Genomic DNA, 19,570 nt, shown 5'->3' with positions numbered 1-19,570 from the left:
ATCAATCACCTAGAATGAAAGATTAAGAAAAATATTGGCCTAAATTGAAAAAATGTACAACATTGACCAAAAACTAAATTTCTCATTTATGTACCCAAAATTGGAACCAGTTTTGAAGTATATTTATTACACACACAGATTCCCTTTGTTCGGTGACCCATAATGAAATTTAGTGTACAAAATTTTCTTCACTGACATCACTCACCTAAAATGACAAGTTTTGGAAAATATTGGCCCAAATTGATAAAATGCTACAAAATTGAGCAAAACTGAAATTCTAATTTATGTACCCATAATTGGAACCTGTTTTGAAGTATATTTATTATATATACAGATTTCTTATGTGAGGTGACCTATAGTAAAATTTTGTGTAGAACATTTTCTTCACTGACATCACTCATCTAAAATGACAGGTTTTGGAAAATATTGGCCCAAATGAAAAATTGACCAAAAAATACCTTCTTATTTGTATTTAAAAAATTGGAACTAATTTTTGAAGGTTATTTATTATAGCTAGAGATTTCATTTGTCCGGTGACCTATATTAAAATTTTCTCAAGAATATTTTCACTACTGGGGTCACTCACGTAAAATGCAGATTTTAAGTAAATATTGGTCAAAATTGAAAAATACCCAAAATTGTCCAAAAACAGAATGTGTTATTTAAACAGCCAATTTGGCAACAATATTTTAATGATAATTTTCATAGATAGAGAATTCATTTGTTCGGTGACCTTTAGTGAAATGTTGTGTAGAATATTTTTTCCATTGGGGTCATCCATGAAAAATGACAAGTTAAGGGAAATATTGGTCAAAATTGAAAAATACCCAAAATTGACCAAAAACATAATTTGTTATTTAAACAGCCAATTTGGCAACAATATTTTTATGATAATTTTTATAGATAGAGATTCCATTTGTTCGGTGACCTATAGTGAAATTTTGTGTAGAATATTTTTTTTATTGGGGTTATCCATGAAAAATTACAATTTAAGGGAAATATGGGTCAAAATTTAAAAATGCCAAAAAAAAATTACTTTTTTTTTACATACCAAAATTGGTAAAGTAATTTTAATGGCAATTATTAAAGATAGAGATTTCATTTGTTCGGTGACCTATAGTGAAATTCGATGCAGAATATTTTTTCCATTGACATTTGGAACCTAAAATGAAGGGTTTGGGGAAATATGGGCTTATATTAAAAAATGGTACAAAATTGACCAAAAAAAATACCTCTTATTTTTGAACCCAAATTGTAACCAATTTTTTAAGGATTTTAATTATATCTAGAGATTGAATTTATTGGGCGACCTTTAGTGAAATTTTGTGTAGAATATTTTTTCCATTGGGTTCATCCATGAAAAATTACAATTTAAGGGAAATATTGGTCAAAATTAAAAAATGCCCAAAAAATATTTTTTTTTGTTTACATACCAAAATTGGTAACGTAATTTTACTGATAATTATTAGAGATAGAGATTACGTTTGTTCGGTGACCTATAGTGAAATTCGATGCAGAACATTTTATCCATTGACAGTATTTACCAAAAATGAAGGCTTTAGGTAAATATGGGCACAAACCAAAAAATACCCAAAAAATATTTTTGGTACAAAATACCAAAGAATTAATTTTTGATTTTTGGGGTTTTTGAAACACTTTCGATTTTAATGTGATAATTTTTTTTCAGCTAAATATTATGTGTGTTCATGCTAATTTTCTATGTTAATTTTTATATCGTTCAACAAATTTTTGCAAACAGCTGTTCAACAAGTTTTTATACACTCTCTTTTAAATTATTCAAAACTAGTTTGAATTATAGCAAAAAAAAAAAAAACATGGCAGAAATTTCAAGATTTGCCTTGATTAGATCTAGAAATAAATTAGTAAACAGCTGGTGGCCTTTTTTAAATTTGTTAGACAATTTTTTTGATAATTTTCTCTGAAAATAATTTCCTCTTAATTTCACGTGATTTTTGTAAACTTTTTTTTAATACACACTTAATTTAAAAATTTAAATCATACTTTGAATTTTTTGTTGTAAATCAATTTCAACAATTATTTATGTTCACAATTTCTTTTATTTTTATTTATTCGACCGTAAAAAAATGAAACTCATTACCGGCATGAGAGATCTGCTCTTAAACACGTTTAAAAATACACTAAACTCTCTACAGGGGTTTTGTTTAACTTTTTGCTAAAAAAAACAACAACAACAATTACAAATAAATGTTTATATATATTTGTACAAAAAACAATTAACAATCATACTTGCTTTTGGCCATAATCGAAACGTCAATATTATCGTCATTTATTTTGTCCGTTATTGGTTGCCCTCGTCACCATCATAATCATCATTATCATAATCGCCGACGATGTCTTGTCATCAGGTTAATTCTGCACTCAATACCTTTATTTTTTACGGTTTTGAAATCTTTATCTCTCTGGGAGATTAAACTGATCGTATGCAACAACAACAAAAAATAATAAATAGAAATCTGTCTTACCCCCACAAAAAAGAGAGCTGTCGGGTCGTGTCTCTCATTATTCCTCTTGAGATAAAAAGAGCGTTAAGATTTGTGAACATTAAGACTCTCACAGCACGGTATACACTCGAGATAAAATTACTGGTGGATTGAACATGCTGTTTTGAAATTTTATGGAGAATATTTTAGCCATTGGCATTCATGCACTAACATGAAGTACTCAGGGAGATTTGATACAATTTGGAAAATACCCAAAAAATGACCAAAAAAAGTAGTTTTTTATACCCAAATTCAAAGTGAATTTTTCTTGTTACCTATTATAGCTACAAATTTCTTTTGTTCGTAGACCTATAATGAAATTTTCTGTAGAATAATTTTTCCATTGACATAAAGTTTCAAAAATGAAATATAGAGGGCGTTGTCAGCATATTTTAAAGGTTACACTAAAATTACCTTAGCGTACTCAAAAAAGCTTTATTTTATATTTTTGGACGCAATAAGTTCAGATCTATTAGATCTACAGATTTCCTTTGGTCAGTAACCTATAGTGAAATTTAGTGTAGAATATTTTTTCCATTAACACCTTCCACCTAAAATGAAATATAGAGGGAGATATCGGTCGAAATGGAAATACGCAAAAATTTACCCAAAAAGTTACTTTTATATACCCAAATTCGAAGTGAATTTTTCTTGTTACCTATCATAGCTACAAATTTCTTTTGTTCCGTGATCTATAGTGAAATTTTCTGTAGAACAATTTTTCTATTAACAACAGGTTCCAAAAATGAAATATAGAGGGAGATATTGGCACACTTTGAACGTTATACCCAAATTACCCAAAAAGGCTTTAATTAATATTTTTGGTCGCATTAAGTTCAGATCTATTAGATACAGAGATTTCTTGTGGTCGGTGACCTAAAGTGAAATTTTGCGTAGAACATATTTTCTATTGACATCATCCTCCTAAAATGAAATATAGAGGGAGATATTGGTCGAAATTGAATATACCCAAAAAAATGACCAAAAAAGTTACTTTTATATACCCAAACTTGAAGTGATATTTTATAGATTTATTATAGAGCTACAAATTTCTTTAGTTCCGTGACTTATATTGAAATTTTCTTTATAATAAGTTTTCCATTGACATCTTGTTTAAAAAATGAAATATAGAGGTCGTTCTATGCACATTTTAAACGTTACACTTAAATTACCTAAGCTTACCCAAAAAAGCTTTATTTGATATTTTTGGTCGCATTAACTTCAGATCTATTAGATCTAAGAATTTCTTGTGGTCGGTGACCTACAGCGAAATTTAGTGTATAACACTTTTTCCACTGACACCTTCCACCTAAAATGAAATATAGAGAAAGATATTGGTCAAAAATAGAAACACGCAAAAATATCCCAAAAAGTTACTTTTATATACCTAAATTTAAAGTAAATTTTTCTTGTTACCTATTATAGCTACAAATTTCTATAGTTCAGCGACCTATAGTGAAATTTTCTGTAGAATAATTTTTCCATTGACAGGAAGTTTCAAAAATGAAATATAGAGGGAGTTATTGGCACATTTTAAATGTTACACAAAAATTACCCAAAAATGCTTTATTTGATATTTTTGGTCGCATTAACTTCAGATCTATTAGATCTAAGCATTTCTTGTGGTCGGTGACCTACAGCGAAATTTAGTGTAGAACACTTTTTCCACTGACACCTTCCACCTAAAATGAAATATAGAAGGAGATATGGGCCGAAAATGAAAATACGCAAAGAATTACCAAAAAGTTACTTTTATATACCCAAATTTAAAGTAAATTTTTCTTGTTACCTATTATAGCTACAAATTTCTATAGTTCAGCGACCTATAGTGAAATTTTCTGTAGAATAATTTTTCCATTGACAGGAAGTTTCAAAAATGAAATATAGAGGTAGTTATTGGCACATTTTAAATGTTACACAAAAATTACCCAAAAATGCTTTATTTAATATTTTTGGTCGCATTAACATCAGATCTATTAGATCTACAGATTTCTTGTGGTCGGTGACCTATAGTGAAAATTAGTGTAGAATATTTTTTTCATTAACACCTTCCACCTAAAATGAAATATAGAGGGAGATATGGTCCGAAACTACAAATACGCAAAAATAACCCAAAAAGTAGTTTTTTATACCCAAATTCGAAGTCAAATTTTCTTGTTACCTATTATAGCTACAAATTTACTAAGTTCCGTGATCTATAGTGAAATTTCCTGTAGAATAATGCTTCCATTGGCATTAAGTTTCAAAAATGAAATATAGAGGGAGTTATTGGCGCATTTTGAACGTTATACAAAAATTACTCAAATAAGCTTTAATTACTATTTTTGGTCGCATTAACTTCAGATCTATTAGATCTAAGCATTTCTTTTGGTCGGTGAACTATACTGAAATTTAGTGTAGAATATGTTTTCTATTGACACCTTCCACCAAAAGTGAAATATAGAGGGATATATCGGTCGAAATTGAAAATACGTAAAAATAACTCAAAGAGTAGTTTTTTATACCCAAATTCAAAGCGAATTTTTCTTGTTACCTATTATAGCTACAAATTTCTTTAATTCGACGACCTAAAGTGAAATTTTCTGTAGAATAATTTTTCCATTGACGTCAAGTTCCAAAAATGAAATATAGAGGGAGTTATTGGTACATTTCAAACGTTACGCAAAAAGACCCAAAAATGCTTTATTTAGTAACAATATTTTTGGTCGCATTTACTATGTACGTATTCGATCAACAGATTTCTTGTGGTGGTGACTCATAGCGAAATTTTGTGAACAATAGCATTTCCATTGACATCTGCCACCAAAAATGATATATAGAGGGAGATGTGTACCGATACTGAAAATACGCCAATAATAACCCAAGAAGTCATTATTTTCTATATACATGAGAATTTATCCTGATATTTTCTTGATATATGATTTTATCTACAGCCTTTACGTGTTCGGTGACCTATAGTGAAATTTTGCGAAGAATATTTTTTCCATTGATACCAATTTCCTAAAGTGAAATATAGAGGTCGTTCTCTACACATTTATACAATACACAAAAATGGCCCAAAATTCCTCATTTATTGTACATTTTGGTAGTGGATATATCTCTATATGTATTATATCTCCTGATATCTTCTGTTCGGTGACCTATAGTGAAATTTTATGTAGAATATTTTTTCCATTGACATAGTACGCCTTAAATGAATTATAGTTTGAGATATTGGTCTAAAATGGAAATACTCAAAAATAGCCCAAAAAGGTAATATTTTCTATATTCGAAAAATTTTCTCTGACATTTTCTTGATAGATATTACATCTACAGTTTTTATTTGTTCAGTGAAATTTTCCGCAGAACAATTTTTTCATTGACATCAAATTACTAAAATGAAATATAGAGGGCGTTATCGGCACAGTTTAAACGTTACACAAAAATTACACTAAAAACCTGTATTTAATACCAATATTATTGGTCGCATTTACTTTATATCTCTTATATCTACAGATATCTTTTGTTCGGTGATCTATAGTGAAATTTTATGTAGAATAATTTTTTCATTGACACCTAGCTCCTAGAATGAAATATAGGCGGAGATATTGGTCGAAATTGATAATGCGCAAAAATAACCCTTAAAAAAACGTATGTTTTATATACGAAAATTTTTTATGATATTTTCAATATATATATATATATATATTGTATTTCACAATTTTTCTTTGACTGTATAAACAAATCTAACTGTTGCTTTATTTTCTAGAATTTATTATTTTGTTGTTGTTGTTCTAGAAGACACTTCCATGTGCGCTGTTCGTCTAATAAATTGGTGTGCAAACTCAATATGGTGATTGTTCAAGTGTATATTTGCACTCGGCCTAACAAAGAGTAATGTGAGACCAATTAGAAATGTTTGTTTGTTTATTAGGGTGGGTATTAATTTTGGTTGAAAAGGCGGCATAATGGGTGGGGTTTTTGAAACACTCTCGATTTTAAAATAATATGGGAAATGACGAATAACATTGCTTGGGGACTTGTATAAATACAAAACATATATTTTCACTTAATATGATTTGTAACTGATATTTAAAGGTCACATTTTATGTTCGAGTGATTCGTTTTGTTCGGAGACCTATAGTGAAATTTTGTGTAGAATATTTTATTCCTTGATACCGAACCTATTAAATTCATATAAATGGGAGAAATCGACCATTTCTTAAATTACGAAATTAGATCAACATTTTATTATATTTATATACACAAATTGGAACTGATATTTAAGGGATATATTGCATACTTGGATATATACTTTATTTGGAAAATTTTAAGGTTATTCGATGTAGAATATATTTTTCATTCACAGCTCTGCTCTATAATGACATGCAAGGGAAGAAATTGACTCATATTTGAAAAATGGTGCAAAAAATAAGCCAAAACTGAAATAGTTTCTAGTAATAAATCTGGTCTCAGATTAGAGGTATATAGGGTGTATCTACAGATTTATTTTGTTTGGCGACCTATAGTAAAATTTTATGTAGAATAAATTTTCCATTGACATGATTCTCCTAAAATTATGTATAGGTTGAGATATTGGTCGAAATTGATAAAACCTCAAAAATAACCAAAACCCGTATTATTTTTTTATATACTAGAAATGTCTATAACATTTTCCGGATAAATATTATTTGTAGAGATTTCATTTGTTCGGTGATCTATAGTGAAATTTTCTGAAGAATATTGTTTCCATTGACATCATGTTAAAAAATGAAATATAGAGGGCGTTCTCCGCACATTTTAGGCAATATTCAAAAATGACCCAAAAAGACGTATTTAATACCAATATTGTTGGCCGCATTTACTTTAGATCTATTAGATCTACGATTATCTTTTGTTCGATGATCTACTATGAAATTTCCCGAAAAACAATTTTTCCATTACCATCATCCTCCTAAAATGGAATATAGAGGATGATATTGGTCGAAATTGAAAATACGCAAAAATAACAAAAAAACCTATTATTTTGTATATACTTGAAATGTCGATGTTATTTTCTTGATATATTTTATATGTAGAGATTTTATTTGTTCGGTGACCTATAGTGAAATTTTCTAAAGAATAATATTTCCATTAACATCAGGTTACTAAAATGAAATATAGATGGTGTTTTGTGCATATTTTGAATGTTACACGAAAGTTATCCAAAAATACTTATTTAATACCATTATTATTGGGCGCATTTACTTTAGATCTATTAGATCTACAGGTATCTTTTGTTCGGTGAGTTATTGTGAAATTATATGTAGAATAATTTTTCCATTGACATCATCCTCCTAAAATGGAATATAGAGGTTGATATTGGTCGAAAGTAGATATACGCAAAAATAACTCTAAAACGTATAATTTTTTATATAACAGAAATGTCTATGATATTTTCATGACATATATTATTTGTAGAGATTTCATTTGTTCGGTGACCTATAGTGAAATTTTCTGAGGAACAATTTTTTCATTAACATCCAGTTCCAAAAATGAAATATAGAGGGCGTTCTCTGCACATTTTCAGCAATACTCAAAAATAACCCAAAAATTGTAATTTGCGACCAATATTGTTGGTCGCATTAACTTCATATCTATTTTATCTAGAGATTTCTTTTGTTCGACGACTTATAGTAAAATTTTCTGACGAACAATTTTCACATTGACATCAACTTCCAAAAATGAAATATAGAGGGAGCTATGATACAATTTAAGCAATACTCAAAATTGAAACAATTCATTCAAATATTTGCTTTATACCCTGATTTGCCATGCATATTTCCGGTATAAATATAGTATCTACAGATTTCTTTTGGTCGGTGACCTATAGTAGAATTTTATGGAGAATATTTTCTTCCTTACCATCAACCCACTAGAATGTCTTGCTGTGATAGAAATTCACAAAAATATAAACATAACCTTAAAAGAAATATTTTTTCTATGTAACCAATTTGCACGGACTCTTTTGTTGATATATATTATTCCGAGAGGTATCACGTATTCGGTGACTTGTAGTGAAATTAAGAGGAGAATATTTTTTCCATTAACATTATACACCTAAAATAAAGTATTCTTCGGAATTTTTTGCTTCGCTTCAAATTATTCAGTGAGTATCTATACGGATGACATGTTCACACTTTCACTGGAGCCTGGGAGTTTTTGAAACACTTTCGATTTTATTATTTACCTACATATATACTTTAAAACTGGCAAAATTTTCAAAATTGTATTTTTCGGAAAAATTTGCGATCCTTAAAAGATTCGTGCAGCCTCTGGAACAGAGTAAATATTCTAATTTACCATATTGGCTTGTGTGTGCCGAACGTCAAAATTCTTTCTAATTTTAATTTTCAGCTTCTGGAAATTCTCTCTATATTGTGGCTTGTGTGTGCCGAACGTCAAAATTCTTTCTAATTTTAATTTTCAGCTTCTCTCTTGAGCCCTTAGCAATTTCTCAGTATTCTTATTATTCTTATCTTAGCCTCAGCACCTGCTGTGTTCCACAATTTCAACATCGATTTGTTTTCAGAAATCATTGTCAGCCATATTGAATTGTTCTGTTAAAAACAGTCAATATTTTATTTTTGGTAGAAAATATGGGACACGACATTAAAATAGACAATTTTAAGGCAAGTGAAAAAAAATATTGACCAAGCTGAAAAAACAATAACATTTCAAGAATATTTATTTTTGTTGTTCAAAACAATTTTTTGCGATTTCAATTTTCGATAAGATTGTAGCATTTTGAATAGTCTATTTTGTCAATATACAGATGTCTTTAAATAATATATATTATCAATATTTTTTTTTGATTCCATGGTCTTCTTAAAGAAATATCATCTCCATAGATCCTTTTTTTCTTCATTTTCAAATATATTTCAATTTTTAAATTTTTGTTTGGAAATGGGATTGAAAAAAAAAAATGAAAAACAACAACCACAACAAATTGTTATGACATATAATGTTACCATCAGCTGGTTTGATACGGTTACCTTCTTAATATACCTTGAACTATACAATATTTTGAAAGATATCTATTCGATAGCTGTCCACTCATATTCCTGATCGATGATAGTTCGAAATTGAAGCAAGGTGTTTAGAAAAAAATATGGCACGTGATTTGAAAAAAAAAAACACTGGAAATTAAAAAAAAAACAAATTATGACGCAATCTGATTTGTAGTTTGTGATAATATATATTTCCATTTAATGTGAATTCGGATTGATTTTTAAAGGGCTATATATTATAAATAGAGATTAATTTTGCTCGACGACCCACAGTAAAATTTTGTCTAGAATATTTTATTCCTTGATACCAAACCAATTATATTGATATTAATGTTAGAAATCGACCAATTCTGAAATTACGAAATTAGACCAAAAATTGTTTATATTTAAATATACAAATTGGTATCGATATTTGAGGGATATATAGTATATCTAGATATATATTTTATTTGGGAAATTTGAGGGATATTCGATGTAGAATACTTCTTTCATTTACAGCTACGCTCTAAAATGACTTGCAGGGCAAGAAATTGGCCGATATTCAGAAAATATAATAAAAAATAACTCATAACTAAAATAATTTCTAGTAACAAATCGGATCTCATTTTTGAGGTATATAGATAGTAACTACAAATTTCTTTTGTTTGACGACCTATAGTAAAATTTTATGTAGAATAATTTTTTCATTCACATCATCCTCCTAAAATGGAATATAGAGGGTGATATTGGTCGAAAGTAGAAATTCGCAAAAATAACCAAAAAACGTATTATTTGCTTATATAATAGAAAAGTCTATGATATTATCTTGATATATATTATATACAGAGATTTCATTTATCCGGTGGCCTTTAGTGAAATTTTCCGAGGAACAATTGTTCCATTGACTCCAACTTCCAAAAATGAAATATAGAGGGCGTTTTCTGCACATTGTAAACGTTACATAAAATTACCCAAAAATACTTATTTTATACCAACATTGTTGGCTGCATTTACTTCAGATCTATTAGATCTACCGTTATCTTTTGTTCTGTGACCTACAGTGAAATTTTCCGAAGAACAATTTTCCCATTACCATCATTCTCCTAAAATGGAATATAGAGGGTGATATTGGTCGAAATTGACAATACGCAAAACTAACTAAAAAACGTATTATTTTCTTATATACTAGAAATGTCTATGATATTATCTTGATATATATTATTTGTACAGATTTCATTTGTTCGGTGGTCTATAGTGAAATTTTCTGAGGAACCATTTTTCCATTGACACCTACTTCCAAAAATGAAATATAGAGGGCGTTCTCGGCACATTTTAAGCATTACACAAAAATTACCCAAAAACAGACTTATTTTATAACAATATTGAGGTCGCATTTACCTTAGATCTATTAGATCTACCGTCATCTTTTGTTCGGTGACGTACTGTGAAATTTTCCGAAGAACAATTTTCCCATTACTATCATCCTCCTAAAATGGAATATAGAGGGTGATATTGGTCGAAATTGAAAATACTCAAAACTAACTAAAAAACGTATTATTTTGTATATATTTGAAATGTCGATGTTATTTTCTTGATATACATTATATATAGAGATTTCATTTTTCAGTGACCTTTAGTGAAATTTTCCGAGGAACAATTTTTCCATTGACACCAAGACCTAAAATGAAATATAGAGGGCGTTCTCCGCACATTTTCAGCAATACTTAAAAATAACCCAAAAAGGTGTTTTTTTAAATACTTATGCCGATACTTGATATATATTATATGTAGAGGTTTCATTTGTTCGGTAACCTATATTGAAATTTTGTGTAGAATAAATTTTCCATTGACATCAACTGCCAAAAATGAAATATAGAGGGCGTTCTCCTCACATTTTCAGCAATACTCAAAAAAGGTGTTAGTTAATACCAATATTTTTGGTCGTATTTACTACAGGTCTATCATATCAACAGCTACGTATTATTCGGTGACCTATTGTGAAATTTTCTGAAGAAAAAATTTTCCATTGACATAAACCTTCTAAAACGAAATATAGAAGGAGCTATGATACAATTTAAACAATACTTAAAATTGAAAATCATTCCTCGAATATTTGTTTTATACCCAGATTTGTTTCGCATTTTTTCAGACATATATATAGGTCCAAGAGATTTCTTTTTGTCGGCGACCTACAGTGAAATGTTGTGGGGGACATTTTTTTCATTGACATCAACTGCCAAAAATGAAATATAGAGGGAGCTATGATACAATTTAAGCAATACTCAAAATTGAAATCATTCCTTGAAATGTTTGCTTTATTCCTGATTTGCCATGGATATTTCCGGGATATATATAGTACCTACAGATTTCTTTTGGTCGATGACCTATAGTAGAATTTTATGGTGAATGGTTTTTTCCTTACCATCAGCCCACTAGAATGTCTTGCTGTGACAGAAATTCACAAAAATATAAACATAACATTAAAATAAATATTTATTCTATATACCGAATTTTCAGAGGATATTTTGTTGATATATATTATTCCGAGAGCTATAATTTGTTTGGTGACTTATAGTGAAATTTTGTGGAGAACATTTTTTTCATTGACATCAACTTCCGAAAATGATATATAGAGGGAGCTATGATACAATTTAAGCAATACTCAAAATTGAAATCATTCATTGAAATGTTTGCTTTATTCCTGATTTGCCATGGATATTTCCGGGATATATATAGTACCTACAGATTTCTTTTGGTCGATGACCTATAGTAGAATTTTATGGTGAATGGTTTTTTCCTTACCATCAGCCCACTAGAATGTCTTGCTGTGGCAGAAATTCACAAAAATATAAACATAACATTAAAATAAATATTTATTCTATATACCGAATTTGCAGAGGATATTTTGTTGATATATATTATTCCGAGAGCTTTAATTTGTTTGGTGACCTGTAGTGAAATTTTGTGGGGAACATTTTTTTCATTGACATCAACTGCCAAAAATGAAATATAGAGGGAGCTGTGATAAAATTTAAGCAATACCCAAAATTGAAATCATTCATGAAATGTTTGCTCTATTCCTGATTTGCCATGAATATTTCCGGGATATATATAGTACCTACAGATTTCTTTTGGTCGATGACCTATAGTAGAATTTTATGGAGAATATTTTGTTCCTTAGTTTCAATGCACTAAAATAACTTGCTGTAGGAGAAATTTACAAAAATTTGAACATAACCTTAAAATAACGATTTATTTTCTATATACCGAATTTGCAGAGGATATTTTGCTGATATATATTATTCCGAGAGCTATAATTTGTTCGGTGACTTATAGTGAAATTTTGTGGAGGACATTTTTTTCATTGACATCAACTTCCAAAATTGAAATATAGAGGGATCTATGATACAATTTAAGCAATACTTAAAATTAAAATCATTCCTTGAAATGTTTGCTTTATTCCTGATTTGCCATAAATATTTCAGGGATATTTATAGCACCTACTGATTTATTTTTGCCGATGACCTCTAATGAAATTTTGTGGGGAACATTTTTTCCCATTGACATCAACTTCCAAGAATGAAATATAGATGGAGCTATGCTGCAATTTAAACAATACTCAAAATTGAAATCATTCCTTGAAATATTTGATTTATATCCAAATTTGTCTCGCATTTTTCAGTGATATATTAAGGTCCTAGAGATTTCTTTTTGCCGGTGACCTGTAGTGAAATTTTGTGGGGAACATTTTTTCCACTGACATCAACTGCCAAAAATGATATATAGAGGGAGCTATGCTACAATTTAAGCAATACTCAAAATTGAAATTTTTCTTTCGTGAAATATTTTTTAAATGAGAATTGAATTACATATAAATAAAATTGTGGCTCTTCAATTCACAAATTGTCAATTCATCATCATCATCGCCATTATCACCCACAATTTATTGCCCCCCATAATTAACTGATAATTTCACACATAAAAACACACACAGACACTCTGCGTCTAATATTTAATTTTGAAAATTCTCTGGAAAACTGATTTACATTGGAATAAAAGCACTTATAATTTTTTTGTGATACTACACCTTGTTTGGTGTTGGATTTTTTTTCAAATTTTATTAAGTACTCACCATGTGCAATAAAAATAAAAAAAAATCGAAATAAGCTTCGGATAAAGGTTTTTCACTGTCACCCCTAATCCGTTTGGCTTGTCGTGATCCAGAACCGATGAGAAACTAATTTGTTACGCTATGAGTCTATTGTATATATGCATGCGTTCGGTATTTGAGACTATTAAATATTAGGTGGTTAAAAAAAATAAAAACAACAACAGAGACACTTTTAGTGGGGGGTGCCAGTTGGGTATTAGGGTGGAACGTAATAAAAATGCAGATATTTTGAAGAAAAAAATTTCTTGAAAATAAATGAAATCGAAATTAAAATTATAAAATTTTTTAAAGCGAAGAAAAATTCATATTTTCAAACCGGATAACCGGTTCTAAAAATATGAATACCCGGTTTCCTAAACCGGTTAACCGGTTTTTCATATCCAAGAAATTGAAAATTTAAGGAAATTCAAATTAAAATTATAACATTTCTTAAAACGAAGAAAAAATCATATTTTCAAACCGAATAACCGGTTCTAATAATACGAAAAAACGGTTTGCTTAACCGGATAACCGGTTTTTCATATCCCAGTAATTGAAAATTTAAGGAAATTCAAATTAAAATTATAAAATTTCTTAAAACAAAGAAAAATCGTATTTTCAAACCGTATAACCGGTTCTAATAATATGAACACCCGGTTTTCTAAACCGGATAACCGGTTTTTCATATCCCAGAAATTGCTTATACGATTTATAATAATATCTATTAATTTGATATAATTTTTTGTAACAAAATACCCGAGTTATCACAAATAATACACAAGTACCCGAATGCAGTAATGTCTGCCTAATTTTTCGTAAGCACTTTCTGGGGTCCACATCTTCTTAGATAGTCTTTATTTTATCAAAAAATAATTTAATTATTATAGCAGAAGTCTCAGACATTAAATCGAGCCATATTATTTTGAAATAGCTCACCAAATAACCGAGTGGTGTTAAAATTAATTCAAGTTACCGAAATTCCTCATTTCAGGAATATTATCCGCCATCACTTTCAGGGGCCCATAATTTTTAAACTGAAAAGTGCACATAGAAAATATTATATAATTTCGAAAGACGAACCCATATACTTTAAATTGATATACATTTTTTATAATAGCTCACCAAATAACCGAGTTGTGTTAAAAATACTTCAAGTAACCGAAATTCCTCCTTTTAGGCATATTTTCTGTCATCACTTTCTGGGGCCCATTATTTTAAAACTAAACAGTGCATTTAAAAAAATTAACGTAATTTTGAAAGATTAATCCTTGTACTTTAAATTGCTATACCTTTTGTTGCTATAGCTCAACTAATAGCCGAGATATCGGAAAAATTAACAAAGTAACCGATTTTTTACTTTGAAGAATTTTTTGGGTAAACACTTTCCGGAGCTCATAACTTTTAAAGTAATCGGTGTATTTTTAACAAACTACACAATTGTGAAAGCTTAAAATCTTGTCGTTGCATTCACATAAAATTATTTTAATATAAATCGACAAATAACCGAAATATCCTGAAAATGACACTTGTACCCGATAACTGCAATATTACAACTTTTTTAAGTAATCACTTTCTAGTGAGCATAACTTTGGATATAGTTGGTGGATTTTCATAAATCTTTTCGATTATAAAAGAGGAGGAATGGAACTTAAGGTCATCCTTTGAATGGTTTGATGTAAATCCAGAAATATCCATCAAAATGGGAAAATTACCCAAGTACTCAAATTTTCCCATTTTCTGAAAATTTTCCCTGATCAATTTGTTTTACCCATAACTATTAAAATTATCAGACTATTTCAAATAAAATTCATTGGATATGAAAGAGGAGAATCTAATCTTTAAATAACAAAAGTTTTTTTTCGCAAATCTTATCAAGTACTCGAGATATTGTCAAAAATAAACGATTACCCGAATTTTCTACCTTACAGTAATTTTGTCGTAATAAAATTGTAGTGGCTATAACTTCTGAAGTAATCAGAGTATTTCAATGAAATCATATATTTAAGAAGGAAGAATATCTTTTGTATAAGCCCCCAAAAAGTTTTATAGGAAAGTGTCTTCAAATTCCCGAGATATTGCTAAAAATAGGCGAGTACCCGAATTTTCTAATTTAAAGCGACTTTTCGGTAATCAATTTGTTTCGCCTATAACTTTTAAAGTAATCGGTGTATTTTAATGAAATAAGTTGATTATGAAAGTGGAATATCTCATCTATAAGTCTACATATAGTTTTATGGACATGGCTCTTCAAGTACTCAAGATATTGCCAAAAATTAACGAGTACCCGAATTTTCTAATTTACAGAAATTTTTCAGCAATCAATTTGTAGAGGCCATAACTTCTAAAATAAGCAATATATTCGAATGAAATAACTTTAGGGAAAAGAGGGGAGTGTGATCTTTAAATAACCGAACTTATTATTGACGTAGTTCATTGGGTGACCCGAGTTATTGCCCACAATATACGAGTACCCGAATTTTCTAGTTCAAAGCATTTTTTTCAGCAATCAATTTGTGAAGACCATAACTTTTAAAATAAATAGTTATATGCTAATAAAAATAACTTGAAAAGAAAGAGGAGAGTGTGATCTTTAAATAACCGAGGTTATTATTGACGTAGCTCATCGGGTACCCGAGATATTGCCCACAATACATGAGTACCCCAATTTTCACACTCAAAGCTGGTTTTTGGTTACTAATTTGTATTGCCCATAACTTTATAAGTAATCGGTGTATTTCAATGAAATAAAATTCTTATGAAAGTAGAATATCTCATCTATAAGTCCACATTGTTTTATGGACTCAACTCATCAGATACCCGATATATGGCCAAAATTACACGAGTACCCAAATTTATAATTTTTTGCCTTATTTTTCGCAATACTTTTCTGGGTTGCAAAACTTCTACAATAATCGTTCTATACTAATATAAAAATTAACTAATTTTAGCCGGAATATCTAAGCTTCCAATTTGTATTAAAATTTTGAGGAATATATGACATCTGTTGTCCTATAAAAAATAAATAAATATATTTTTTAATAACAAATTTTATAGCAAATATGGCAATACGTCTGCTATTTATGTTTACACAAATGTTTGACTGTTATTTTTTGCTGTGTTATTAAAGTTTTTGTTAAAATATTTGTTTTAGTATTTTTTTATTAAAACTAAATCCAGCTTTGTAAATATGTAATTTAGTAGATTATAATAAAACAAATAACCTAACTATTATTTACATTTGTTTTTCAATAGAATAAAATTCTGAATTTAGATGTATTTGTTTGGCATAGAATTTGTTAAAAAAAAAGACTCTAGAGCAGAGAACAATATTTGCTAAAAATCTACCTCTTTGGATACCTAGGAAAAATAAATATGATCTAGCGTCTTGGATAAATAATAACATGTGGTCCGTGATGGAAGAGAAACAACGGTTATTGCCAATGAAGAGAAAGTCAAGAAGGGATTCAGGCATTAATGAACTATTAAAAAGGGTCAGATAACAACAGGAATATATGCTGATATCTTAAAACTCCATACGGTGGTGCGCATACCAAAGATTCCTCGAGCAACGTCAGCAGAATATTACAGACCTATAGCGCTTCTGTCTTCCATAGATAAGCTTTTTGAAAGGATAATACATACACAATTACTGCAATTTTTCCAAAATCAAGGGTCAATTTATGACACGCAATATGCATATATGAAGGTAGGAGGCACTGATGAAGCTGTTTTAAGGACTGTAAATAATATATGTCAGGGTTTGGATACTGGGGTTTTTTTTTATTCTACGATATTAGCAGAGCTTTCGATCTTATAGAACAAGATATTTTATAAGAAAAATTGGAATACTATGGTGTGAGAGGAAATGATAATGACTTATTGAGAAGTTTTTTTGTATCGAGGGAGGCAGATTGTGCAAATCGGCGAAGCGAAGTTCTATCTCAAATGTGAATTATGGTGTTCCACAAGGTAGTATTCAAAGGACCTATTGTAATGTGTAAAATTGGGATGAAAAGAGATTCTGCCGCGATATTGGCATTTGCTAGACTCAATGATCTAGGATTGAACCCAATTAAAGCCAAAGTTCTGCGCTTTCGTCCCTTCTCTCTTTCTCTAAATAATGAATTTGGTATTTTTGTAAATGGAGAGTTGATAGAGTGAAAGTCACTGTATAATGTACTTAGGAGTTAAACTAAAAAGTAATCTAAAATGGGATGATCATATAGAATACATAAAATCGAAGGCAGAGTACAATGTCATTGGCATATTAGATAAGTTTAAACAAGTGAAAAAGCGTTAAGTTCGGCCGGGCCGAACTTTGTATACCCTCCACCATAGATATACTGACAGGTACTAGAAATGAAAATAAAGGAAACATACCAAAAAGTGGACCTATACCGACATGTCTAAAATCGGATTATGTAAACCATAATACAAATTTCAGAAAATTTTAATTGATAATTCAAATTCGAAGATGGGGAATATCGATCCACTCCTTCTGAAACCTCCACAGAGGCTAGGTCTAAATGCGACTATAGTTCATTATCGAACCTTACGTTCTAATTTTTTACCTCGCTATCCTCTGCAGGTGAAATGATTACACTAGAGTCTTAGAACCAAACTCAAAACGCGGAACATATCAGATAACTATATTAATATAAAAAAGGGGGGTTATATGGGGACTACCCCAAAAAGGGGGCGAATATTAATAATTTTTGGTAGAGAGATTTGGTACCTATTAAGAACTCAAAATACTAAATTACAGCTAATTCGGCGGAAAAATACGATCAAAACCCCCAAAATTCTAAAAATTGGGAGGTACCATTGTATAGGGGCTACCAGAAAAAGTGGACATATATTTATAATTTTTTGTGGAGACATTAATGACCCAATAAGAACCCAATGTAGCAAAGTTCAGCGAAAAACGTGCTCAAGAACCCCAAAATACCGAAAATTGGGGGGTACCCTTATATGGGGGCTACCCGAAAAAATTGACCTATATACATAATTTTTTTTAGAGAGGTTTGGTACCTATTAAGAACTCAAAACACTAAATTACAGCCAATTTGGCGGAAAAATACGACCAAAACCCCCAAAATACTGAAAATTAGGAGGTTCCGTTATATGGGGGCTACCAGAAAATATGGACCTATACTTATAATTTTTTGTGGAGATATTTAGTATTCAATAAGAACCCAATGTACCAAATTTCAGCGAATTCGGCTGAAAAAGGCGCTCAAGAACCCTAAAATACCGAAATTTGCCGGGTACCCTTATATGGGAGCTATGCCTAAACGTGGACCGATATATCCCATCTTCGAACTTGACCTGCCTGCAGACAAAAGACAACCCTATGCAAAATTTCAGCACCCTATCTCAATTCCTTCAGAAGATAGCGTGATTACAACAGACGGACGGACGGACGGACATGGCTAGATCGTCTTAGAATTTTACCCTGATCATGAATATATATACTTTATAGGGTCGGAAATGAATATTTCGAGGAGTTACAAACGGAATGACAATATACCCTCCATACTATGGTGGAGGGTATAAAAAGCTGAAGGACCTAGGGGAGTTGCCAATCTCCTACTAGGCGCGTCTTTCCGATTTTAGTTACAGGAACCAGGAGGAGTACGCCACAAGCAGCTCTGAACGTAATACTGAACTTTAAGCCTCTGGGCCTCAGTATTAAGTGTCAGGCCACGCGTAGCGCCCTAAGGCTGCATGAACAAAACCTCTGGCAAAATTGTACCTTTGGGTTGGACCAAGGCGTTAAACTAAGCGACTATATATCACCATTCCTGAGATTTGACGATGTAGATGTCGTTATTCCTAGTAGAGACGACTGGAACCGAAATAACCCTCCTCTGGCCTTCTATACAGACGGA

This window comes from Musca vetustissima, unplaced genomic scaffold, assembly GCF_032173495.1.
Source record: "Musca vetustissima isolate MV318-11 ecotype Yass unplaced genomic scaffold, APGP_CSIRO_Mvet_v1 utg2072, whole genome shotgun sequence".
In the NCBI taxonomy this organism is placed as follows: Eukaryota; Metazoa; Arthropoda; class Insecta; order Diptera; family Muscidae; genus Musca; species Musca vetustissima.
This window is presented reverse-complemented; position numbering follows the sequence as displayed.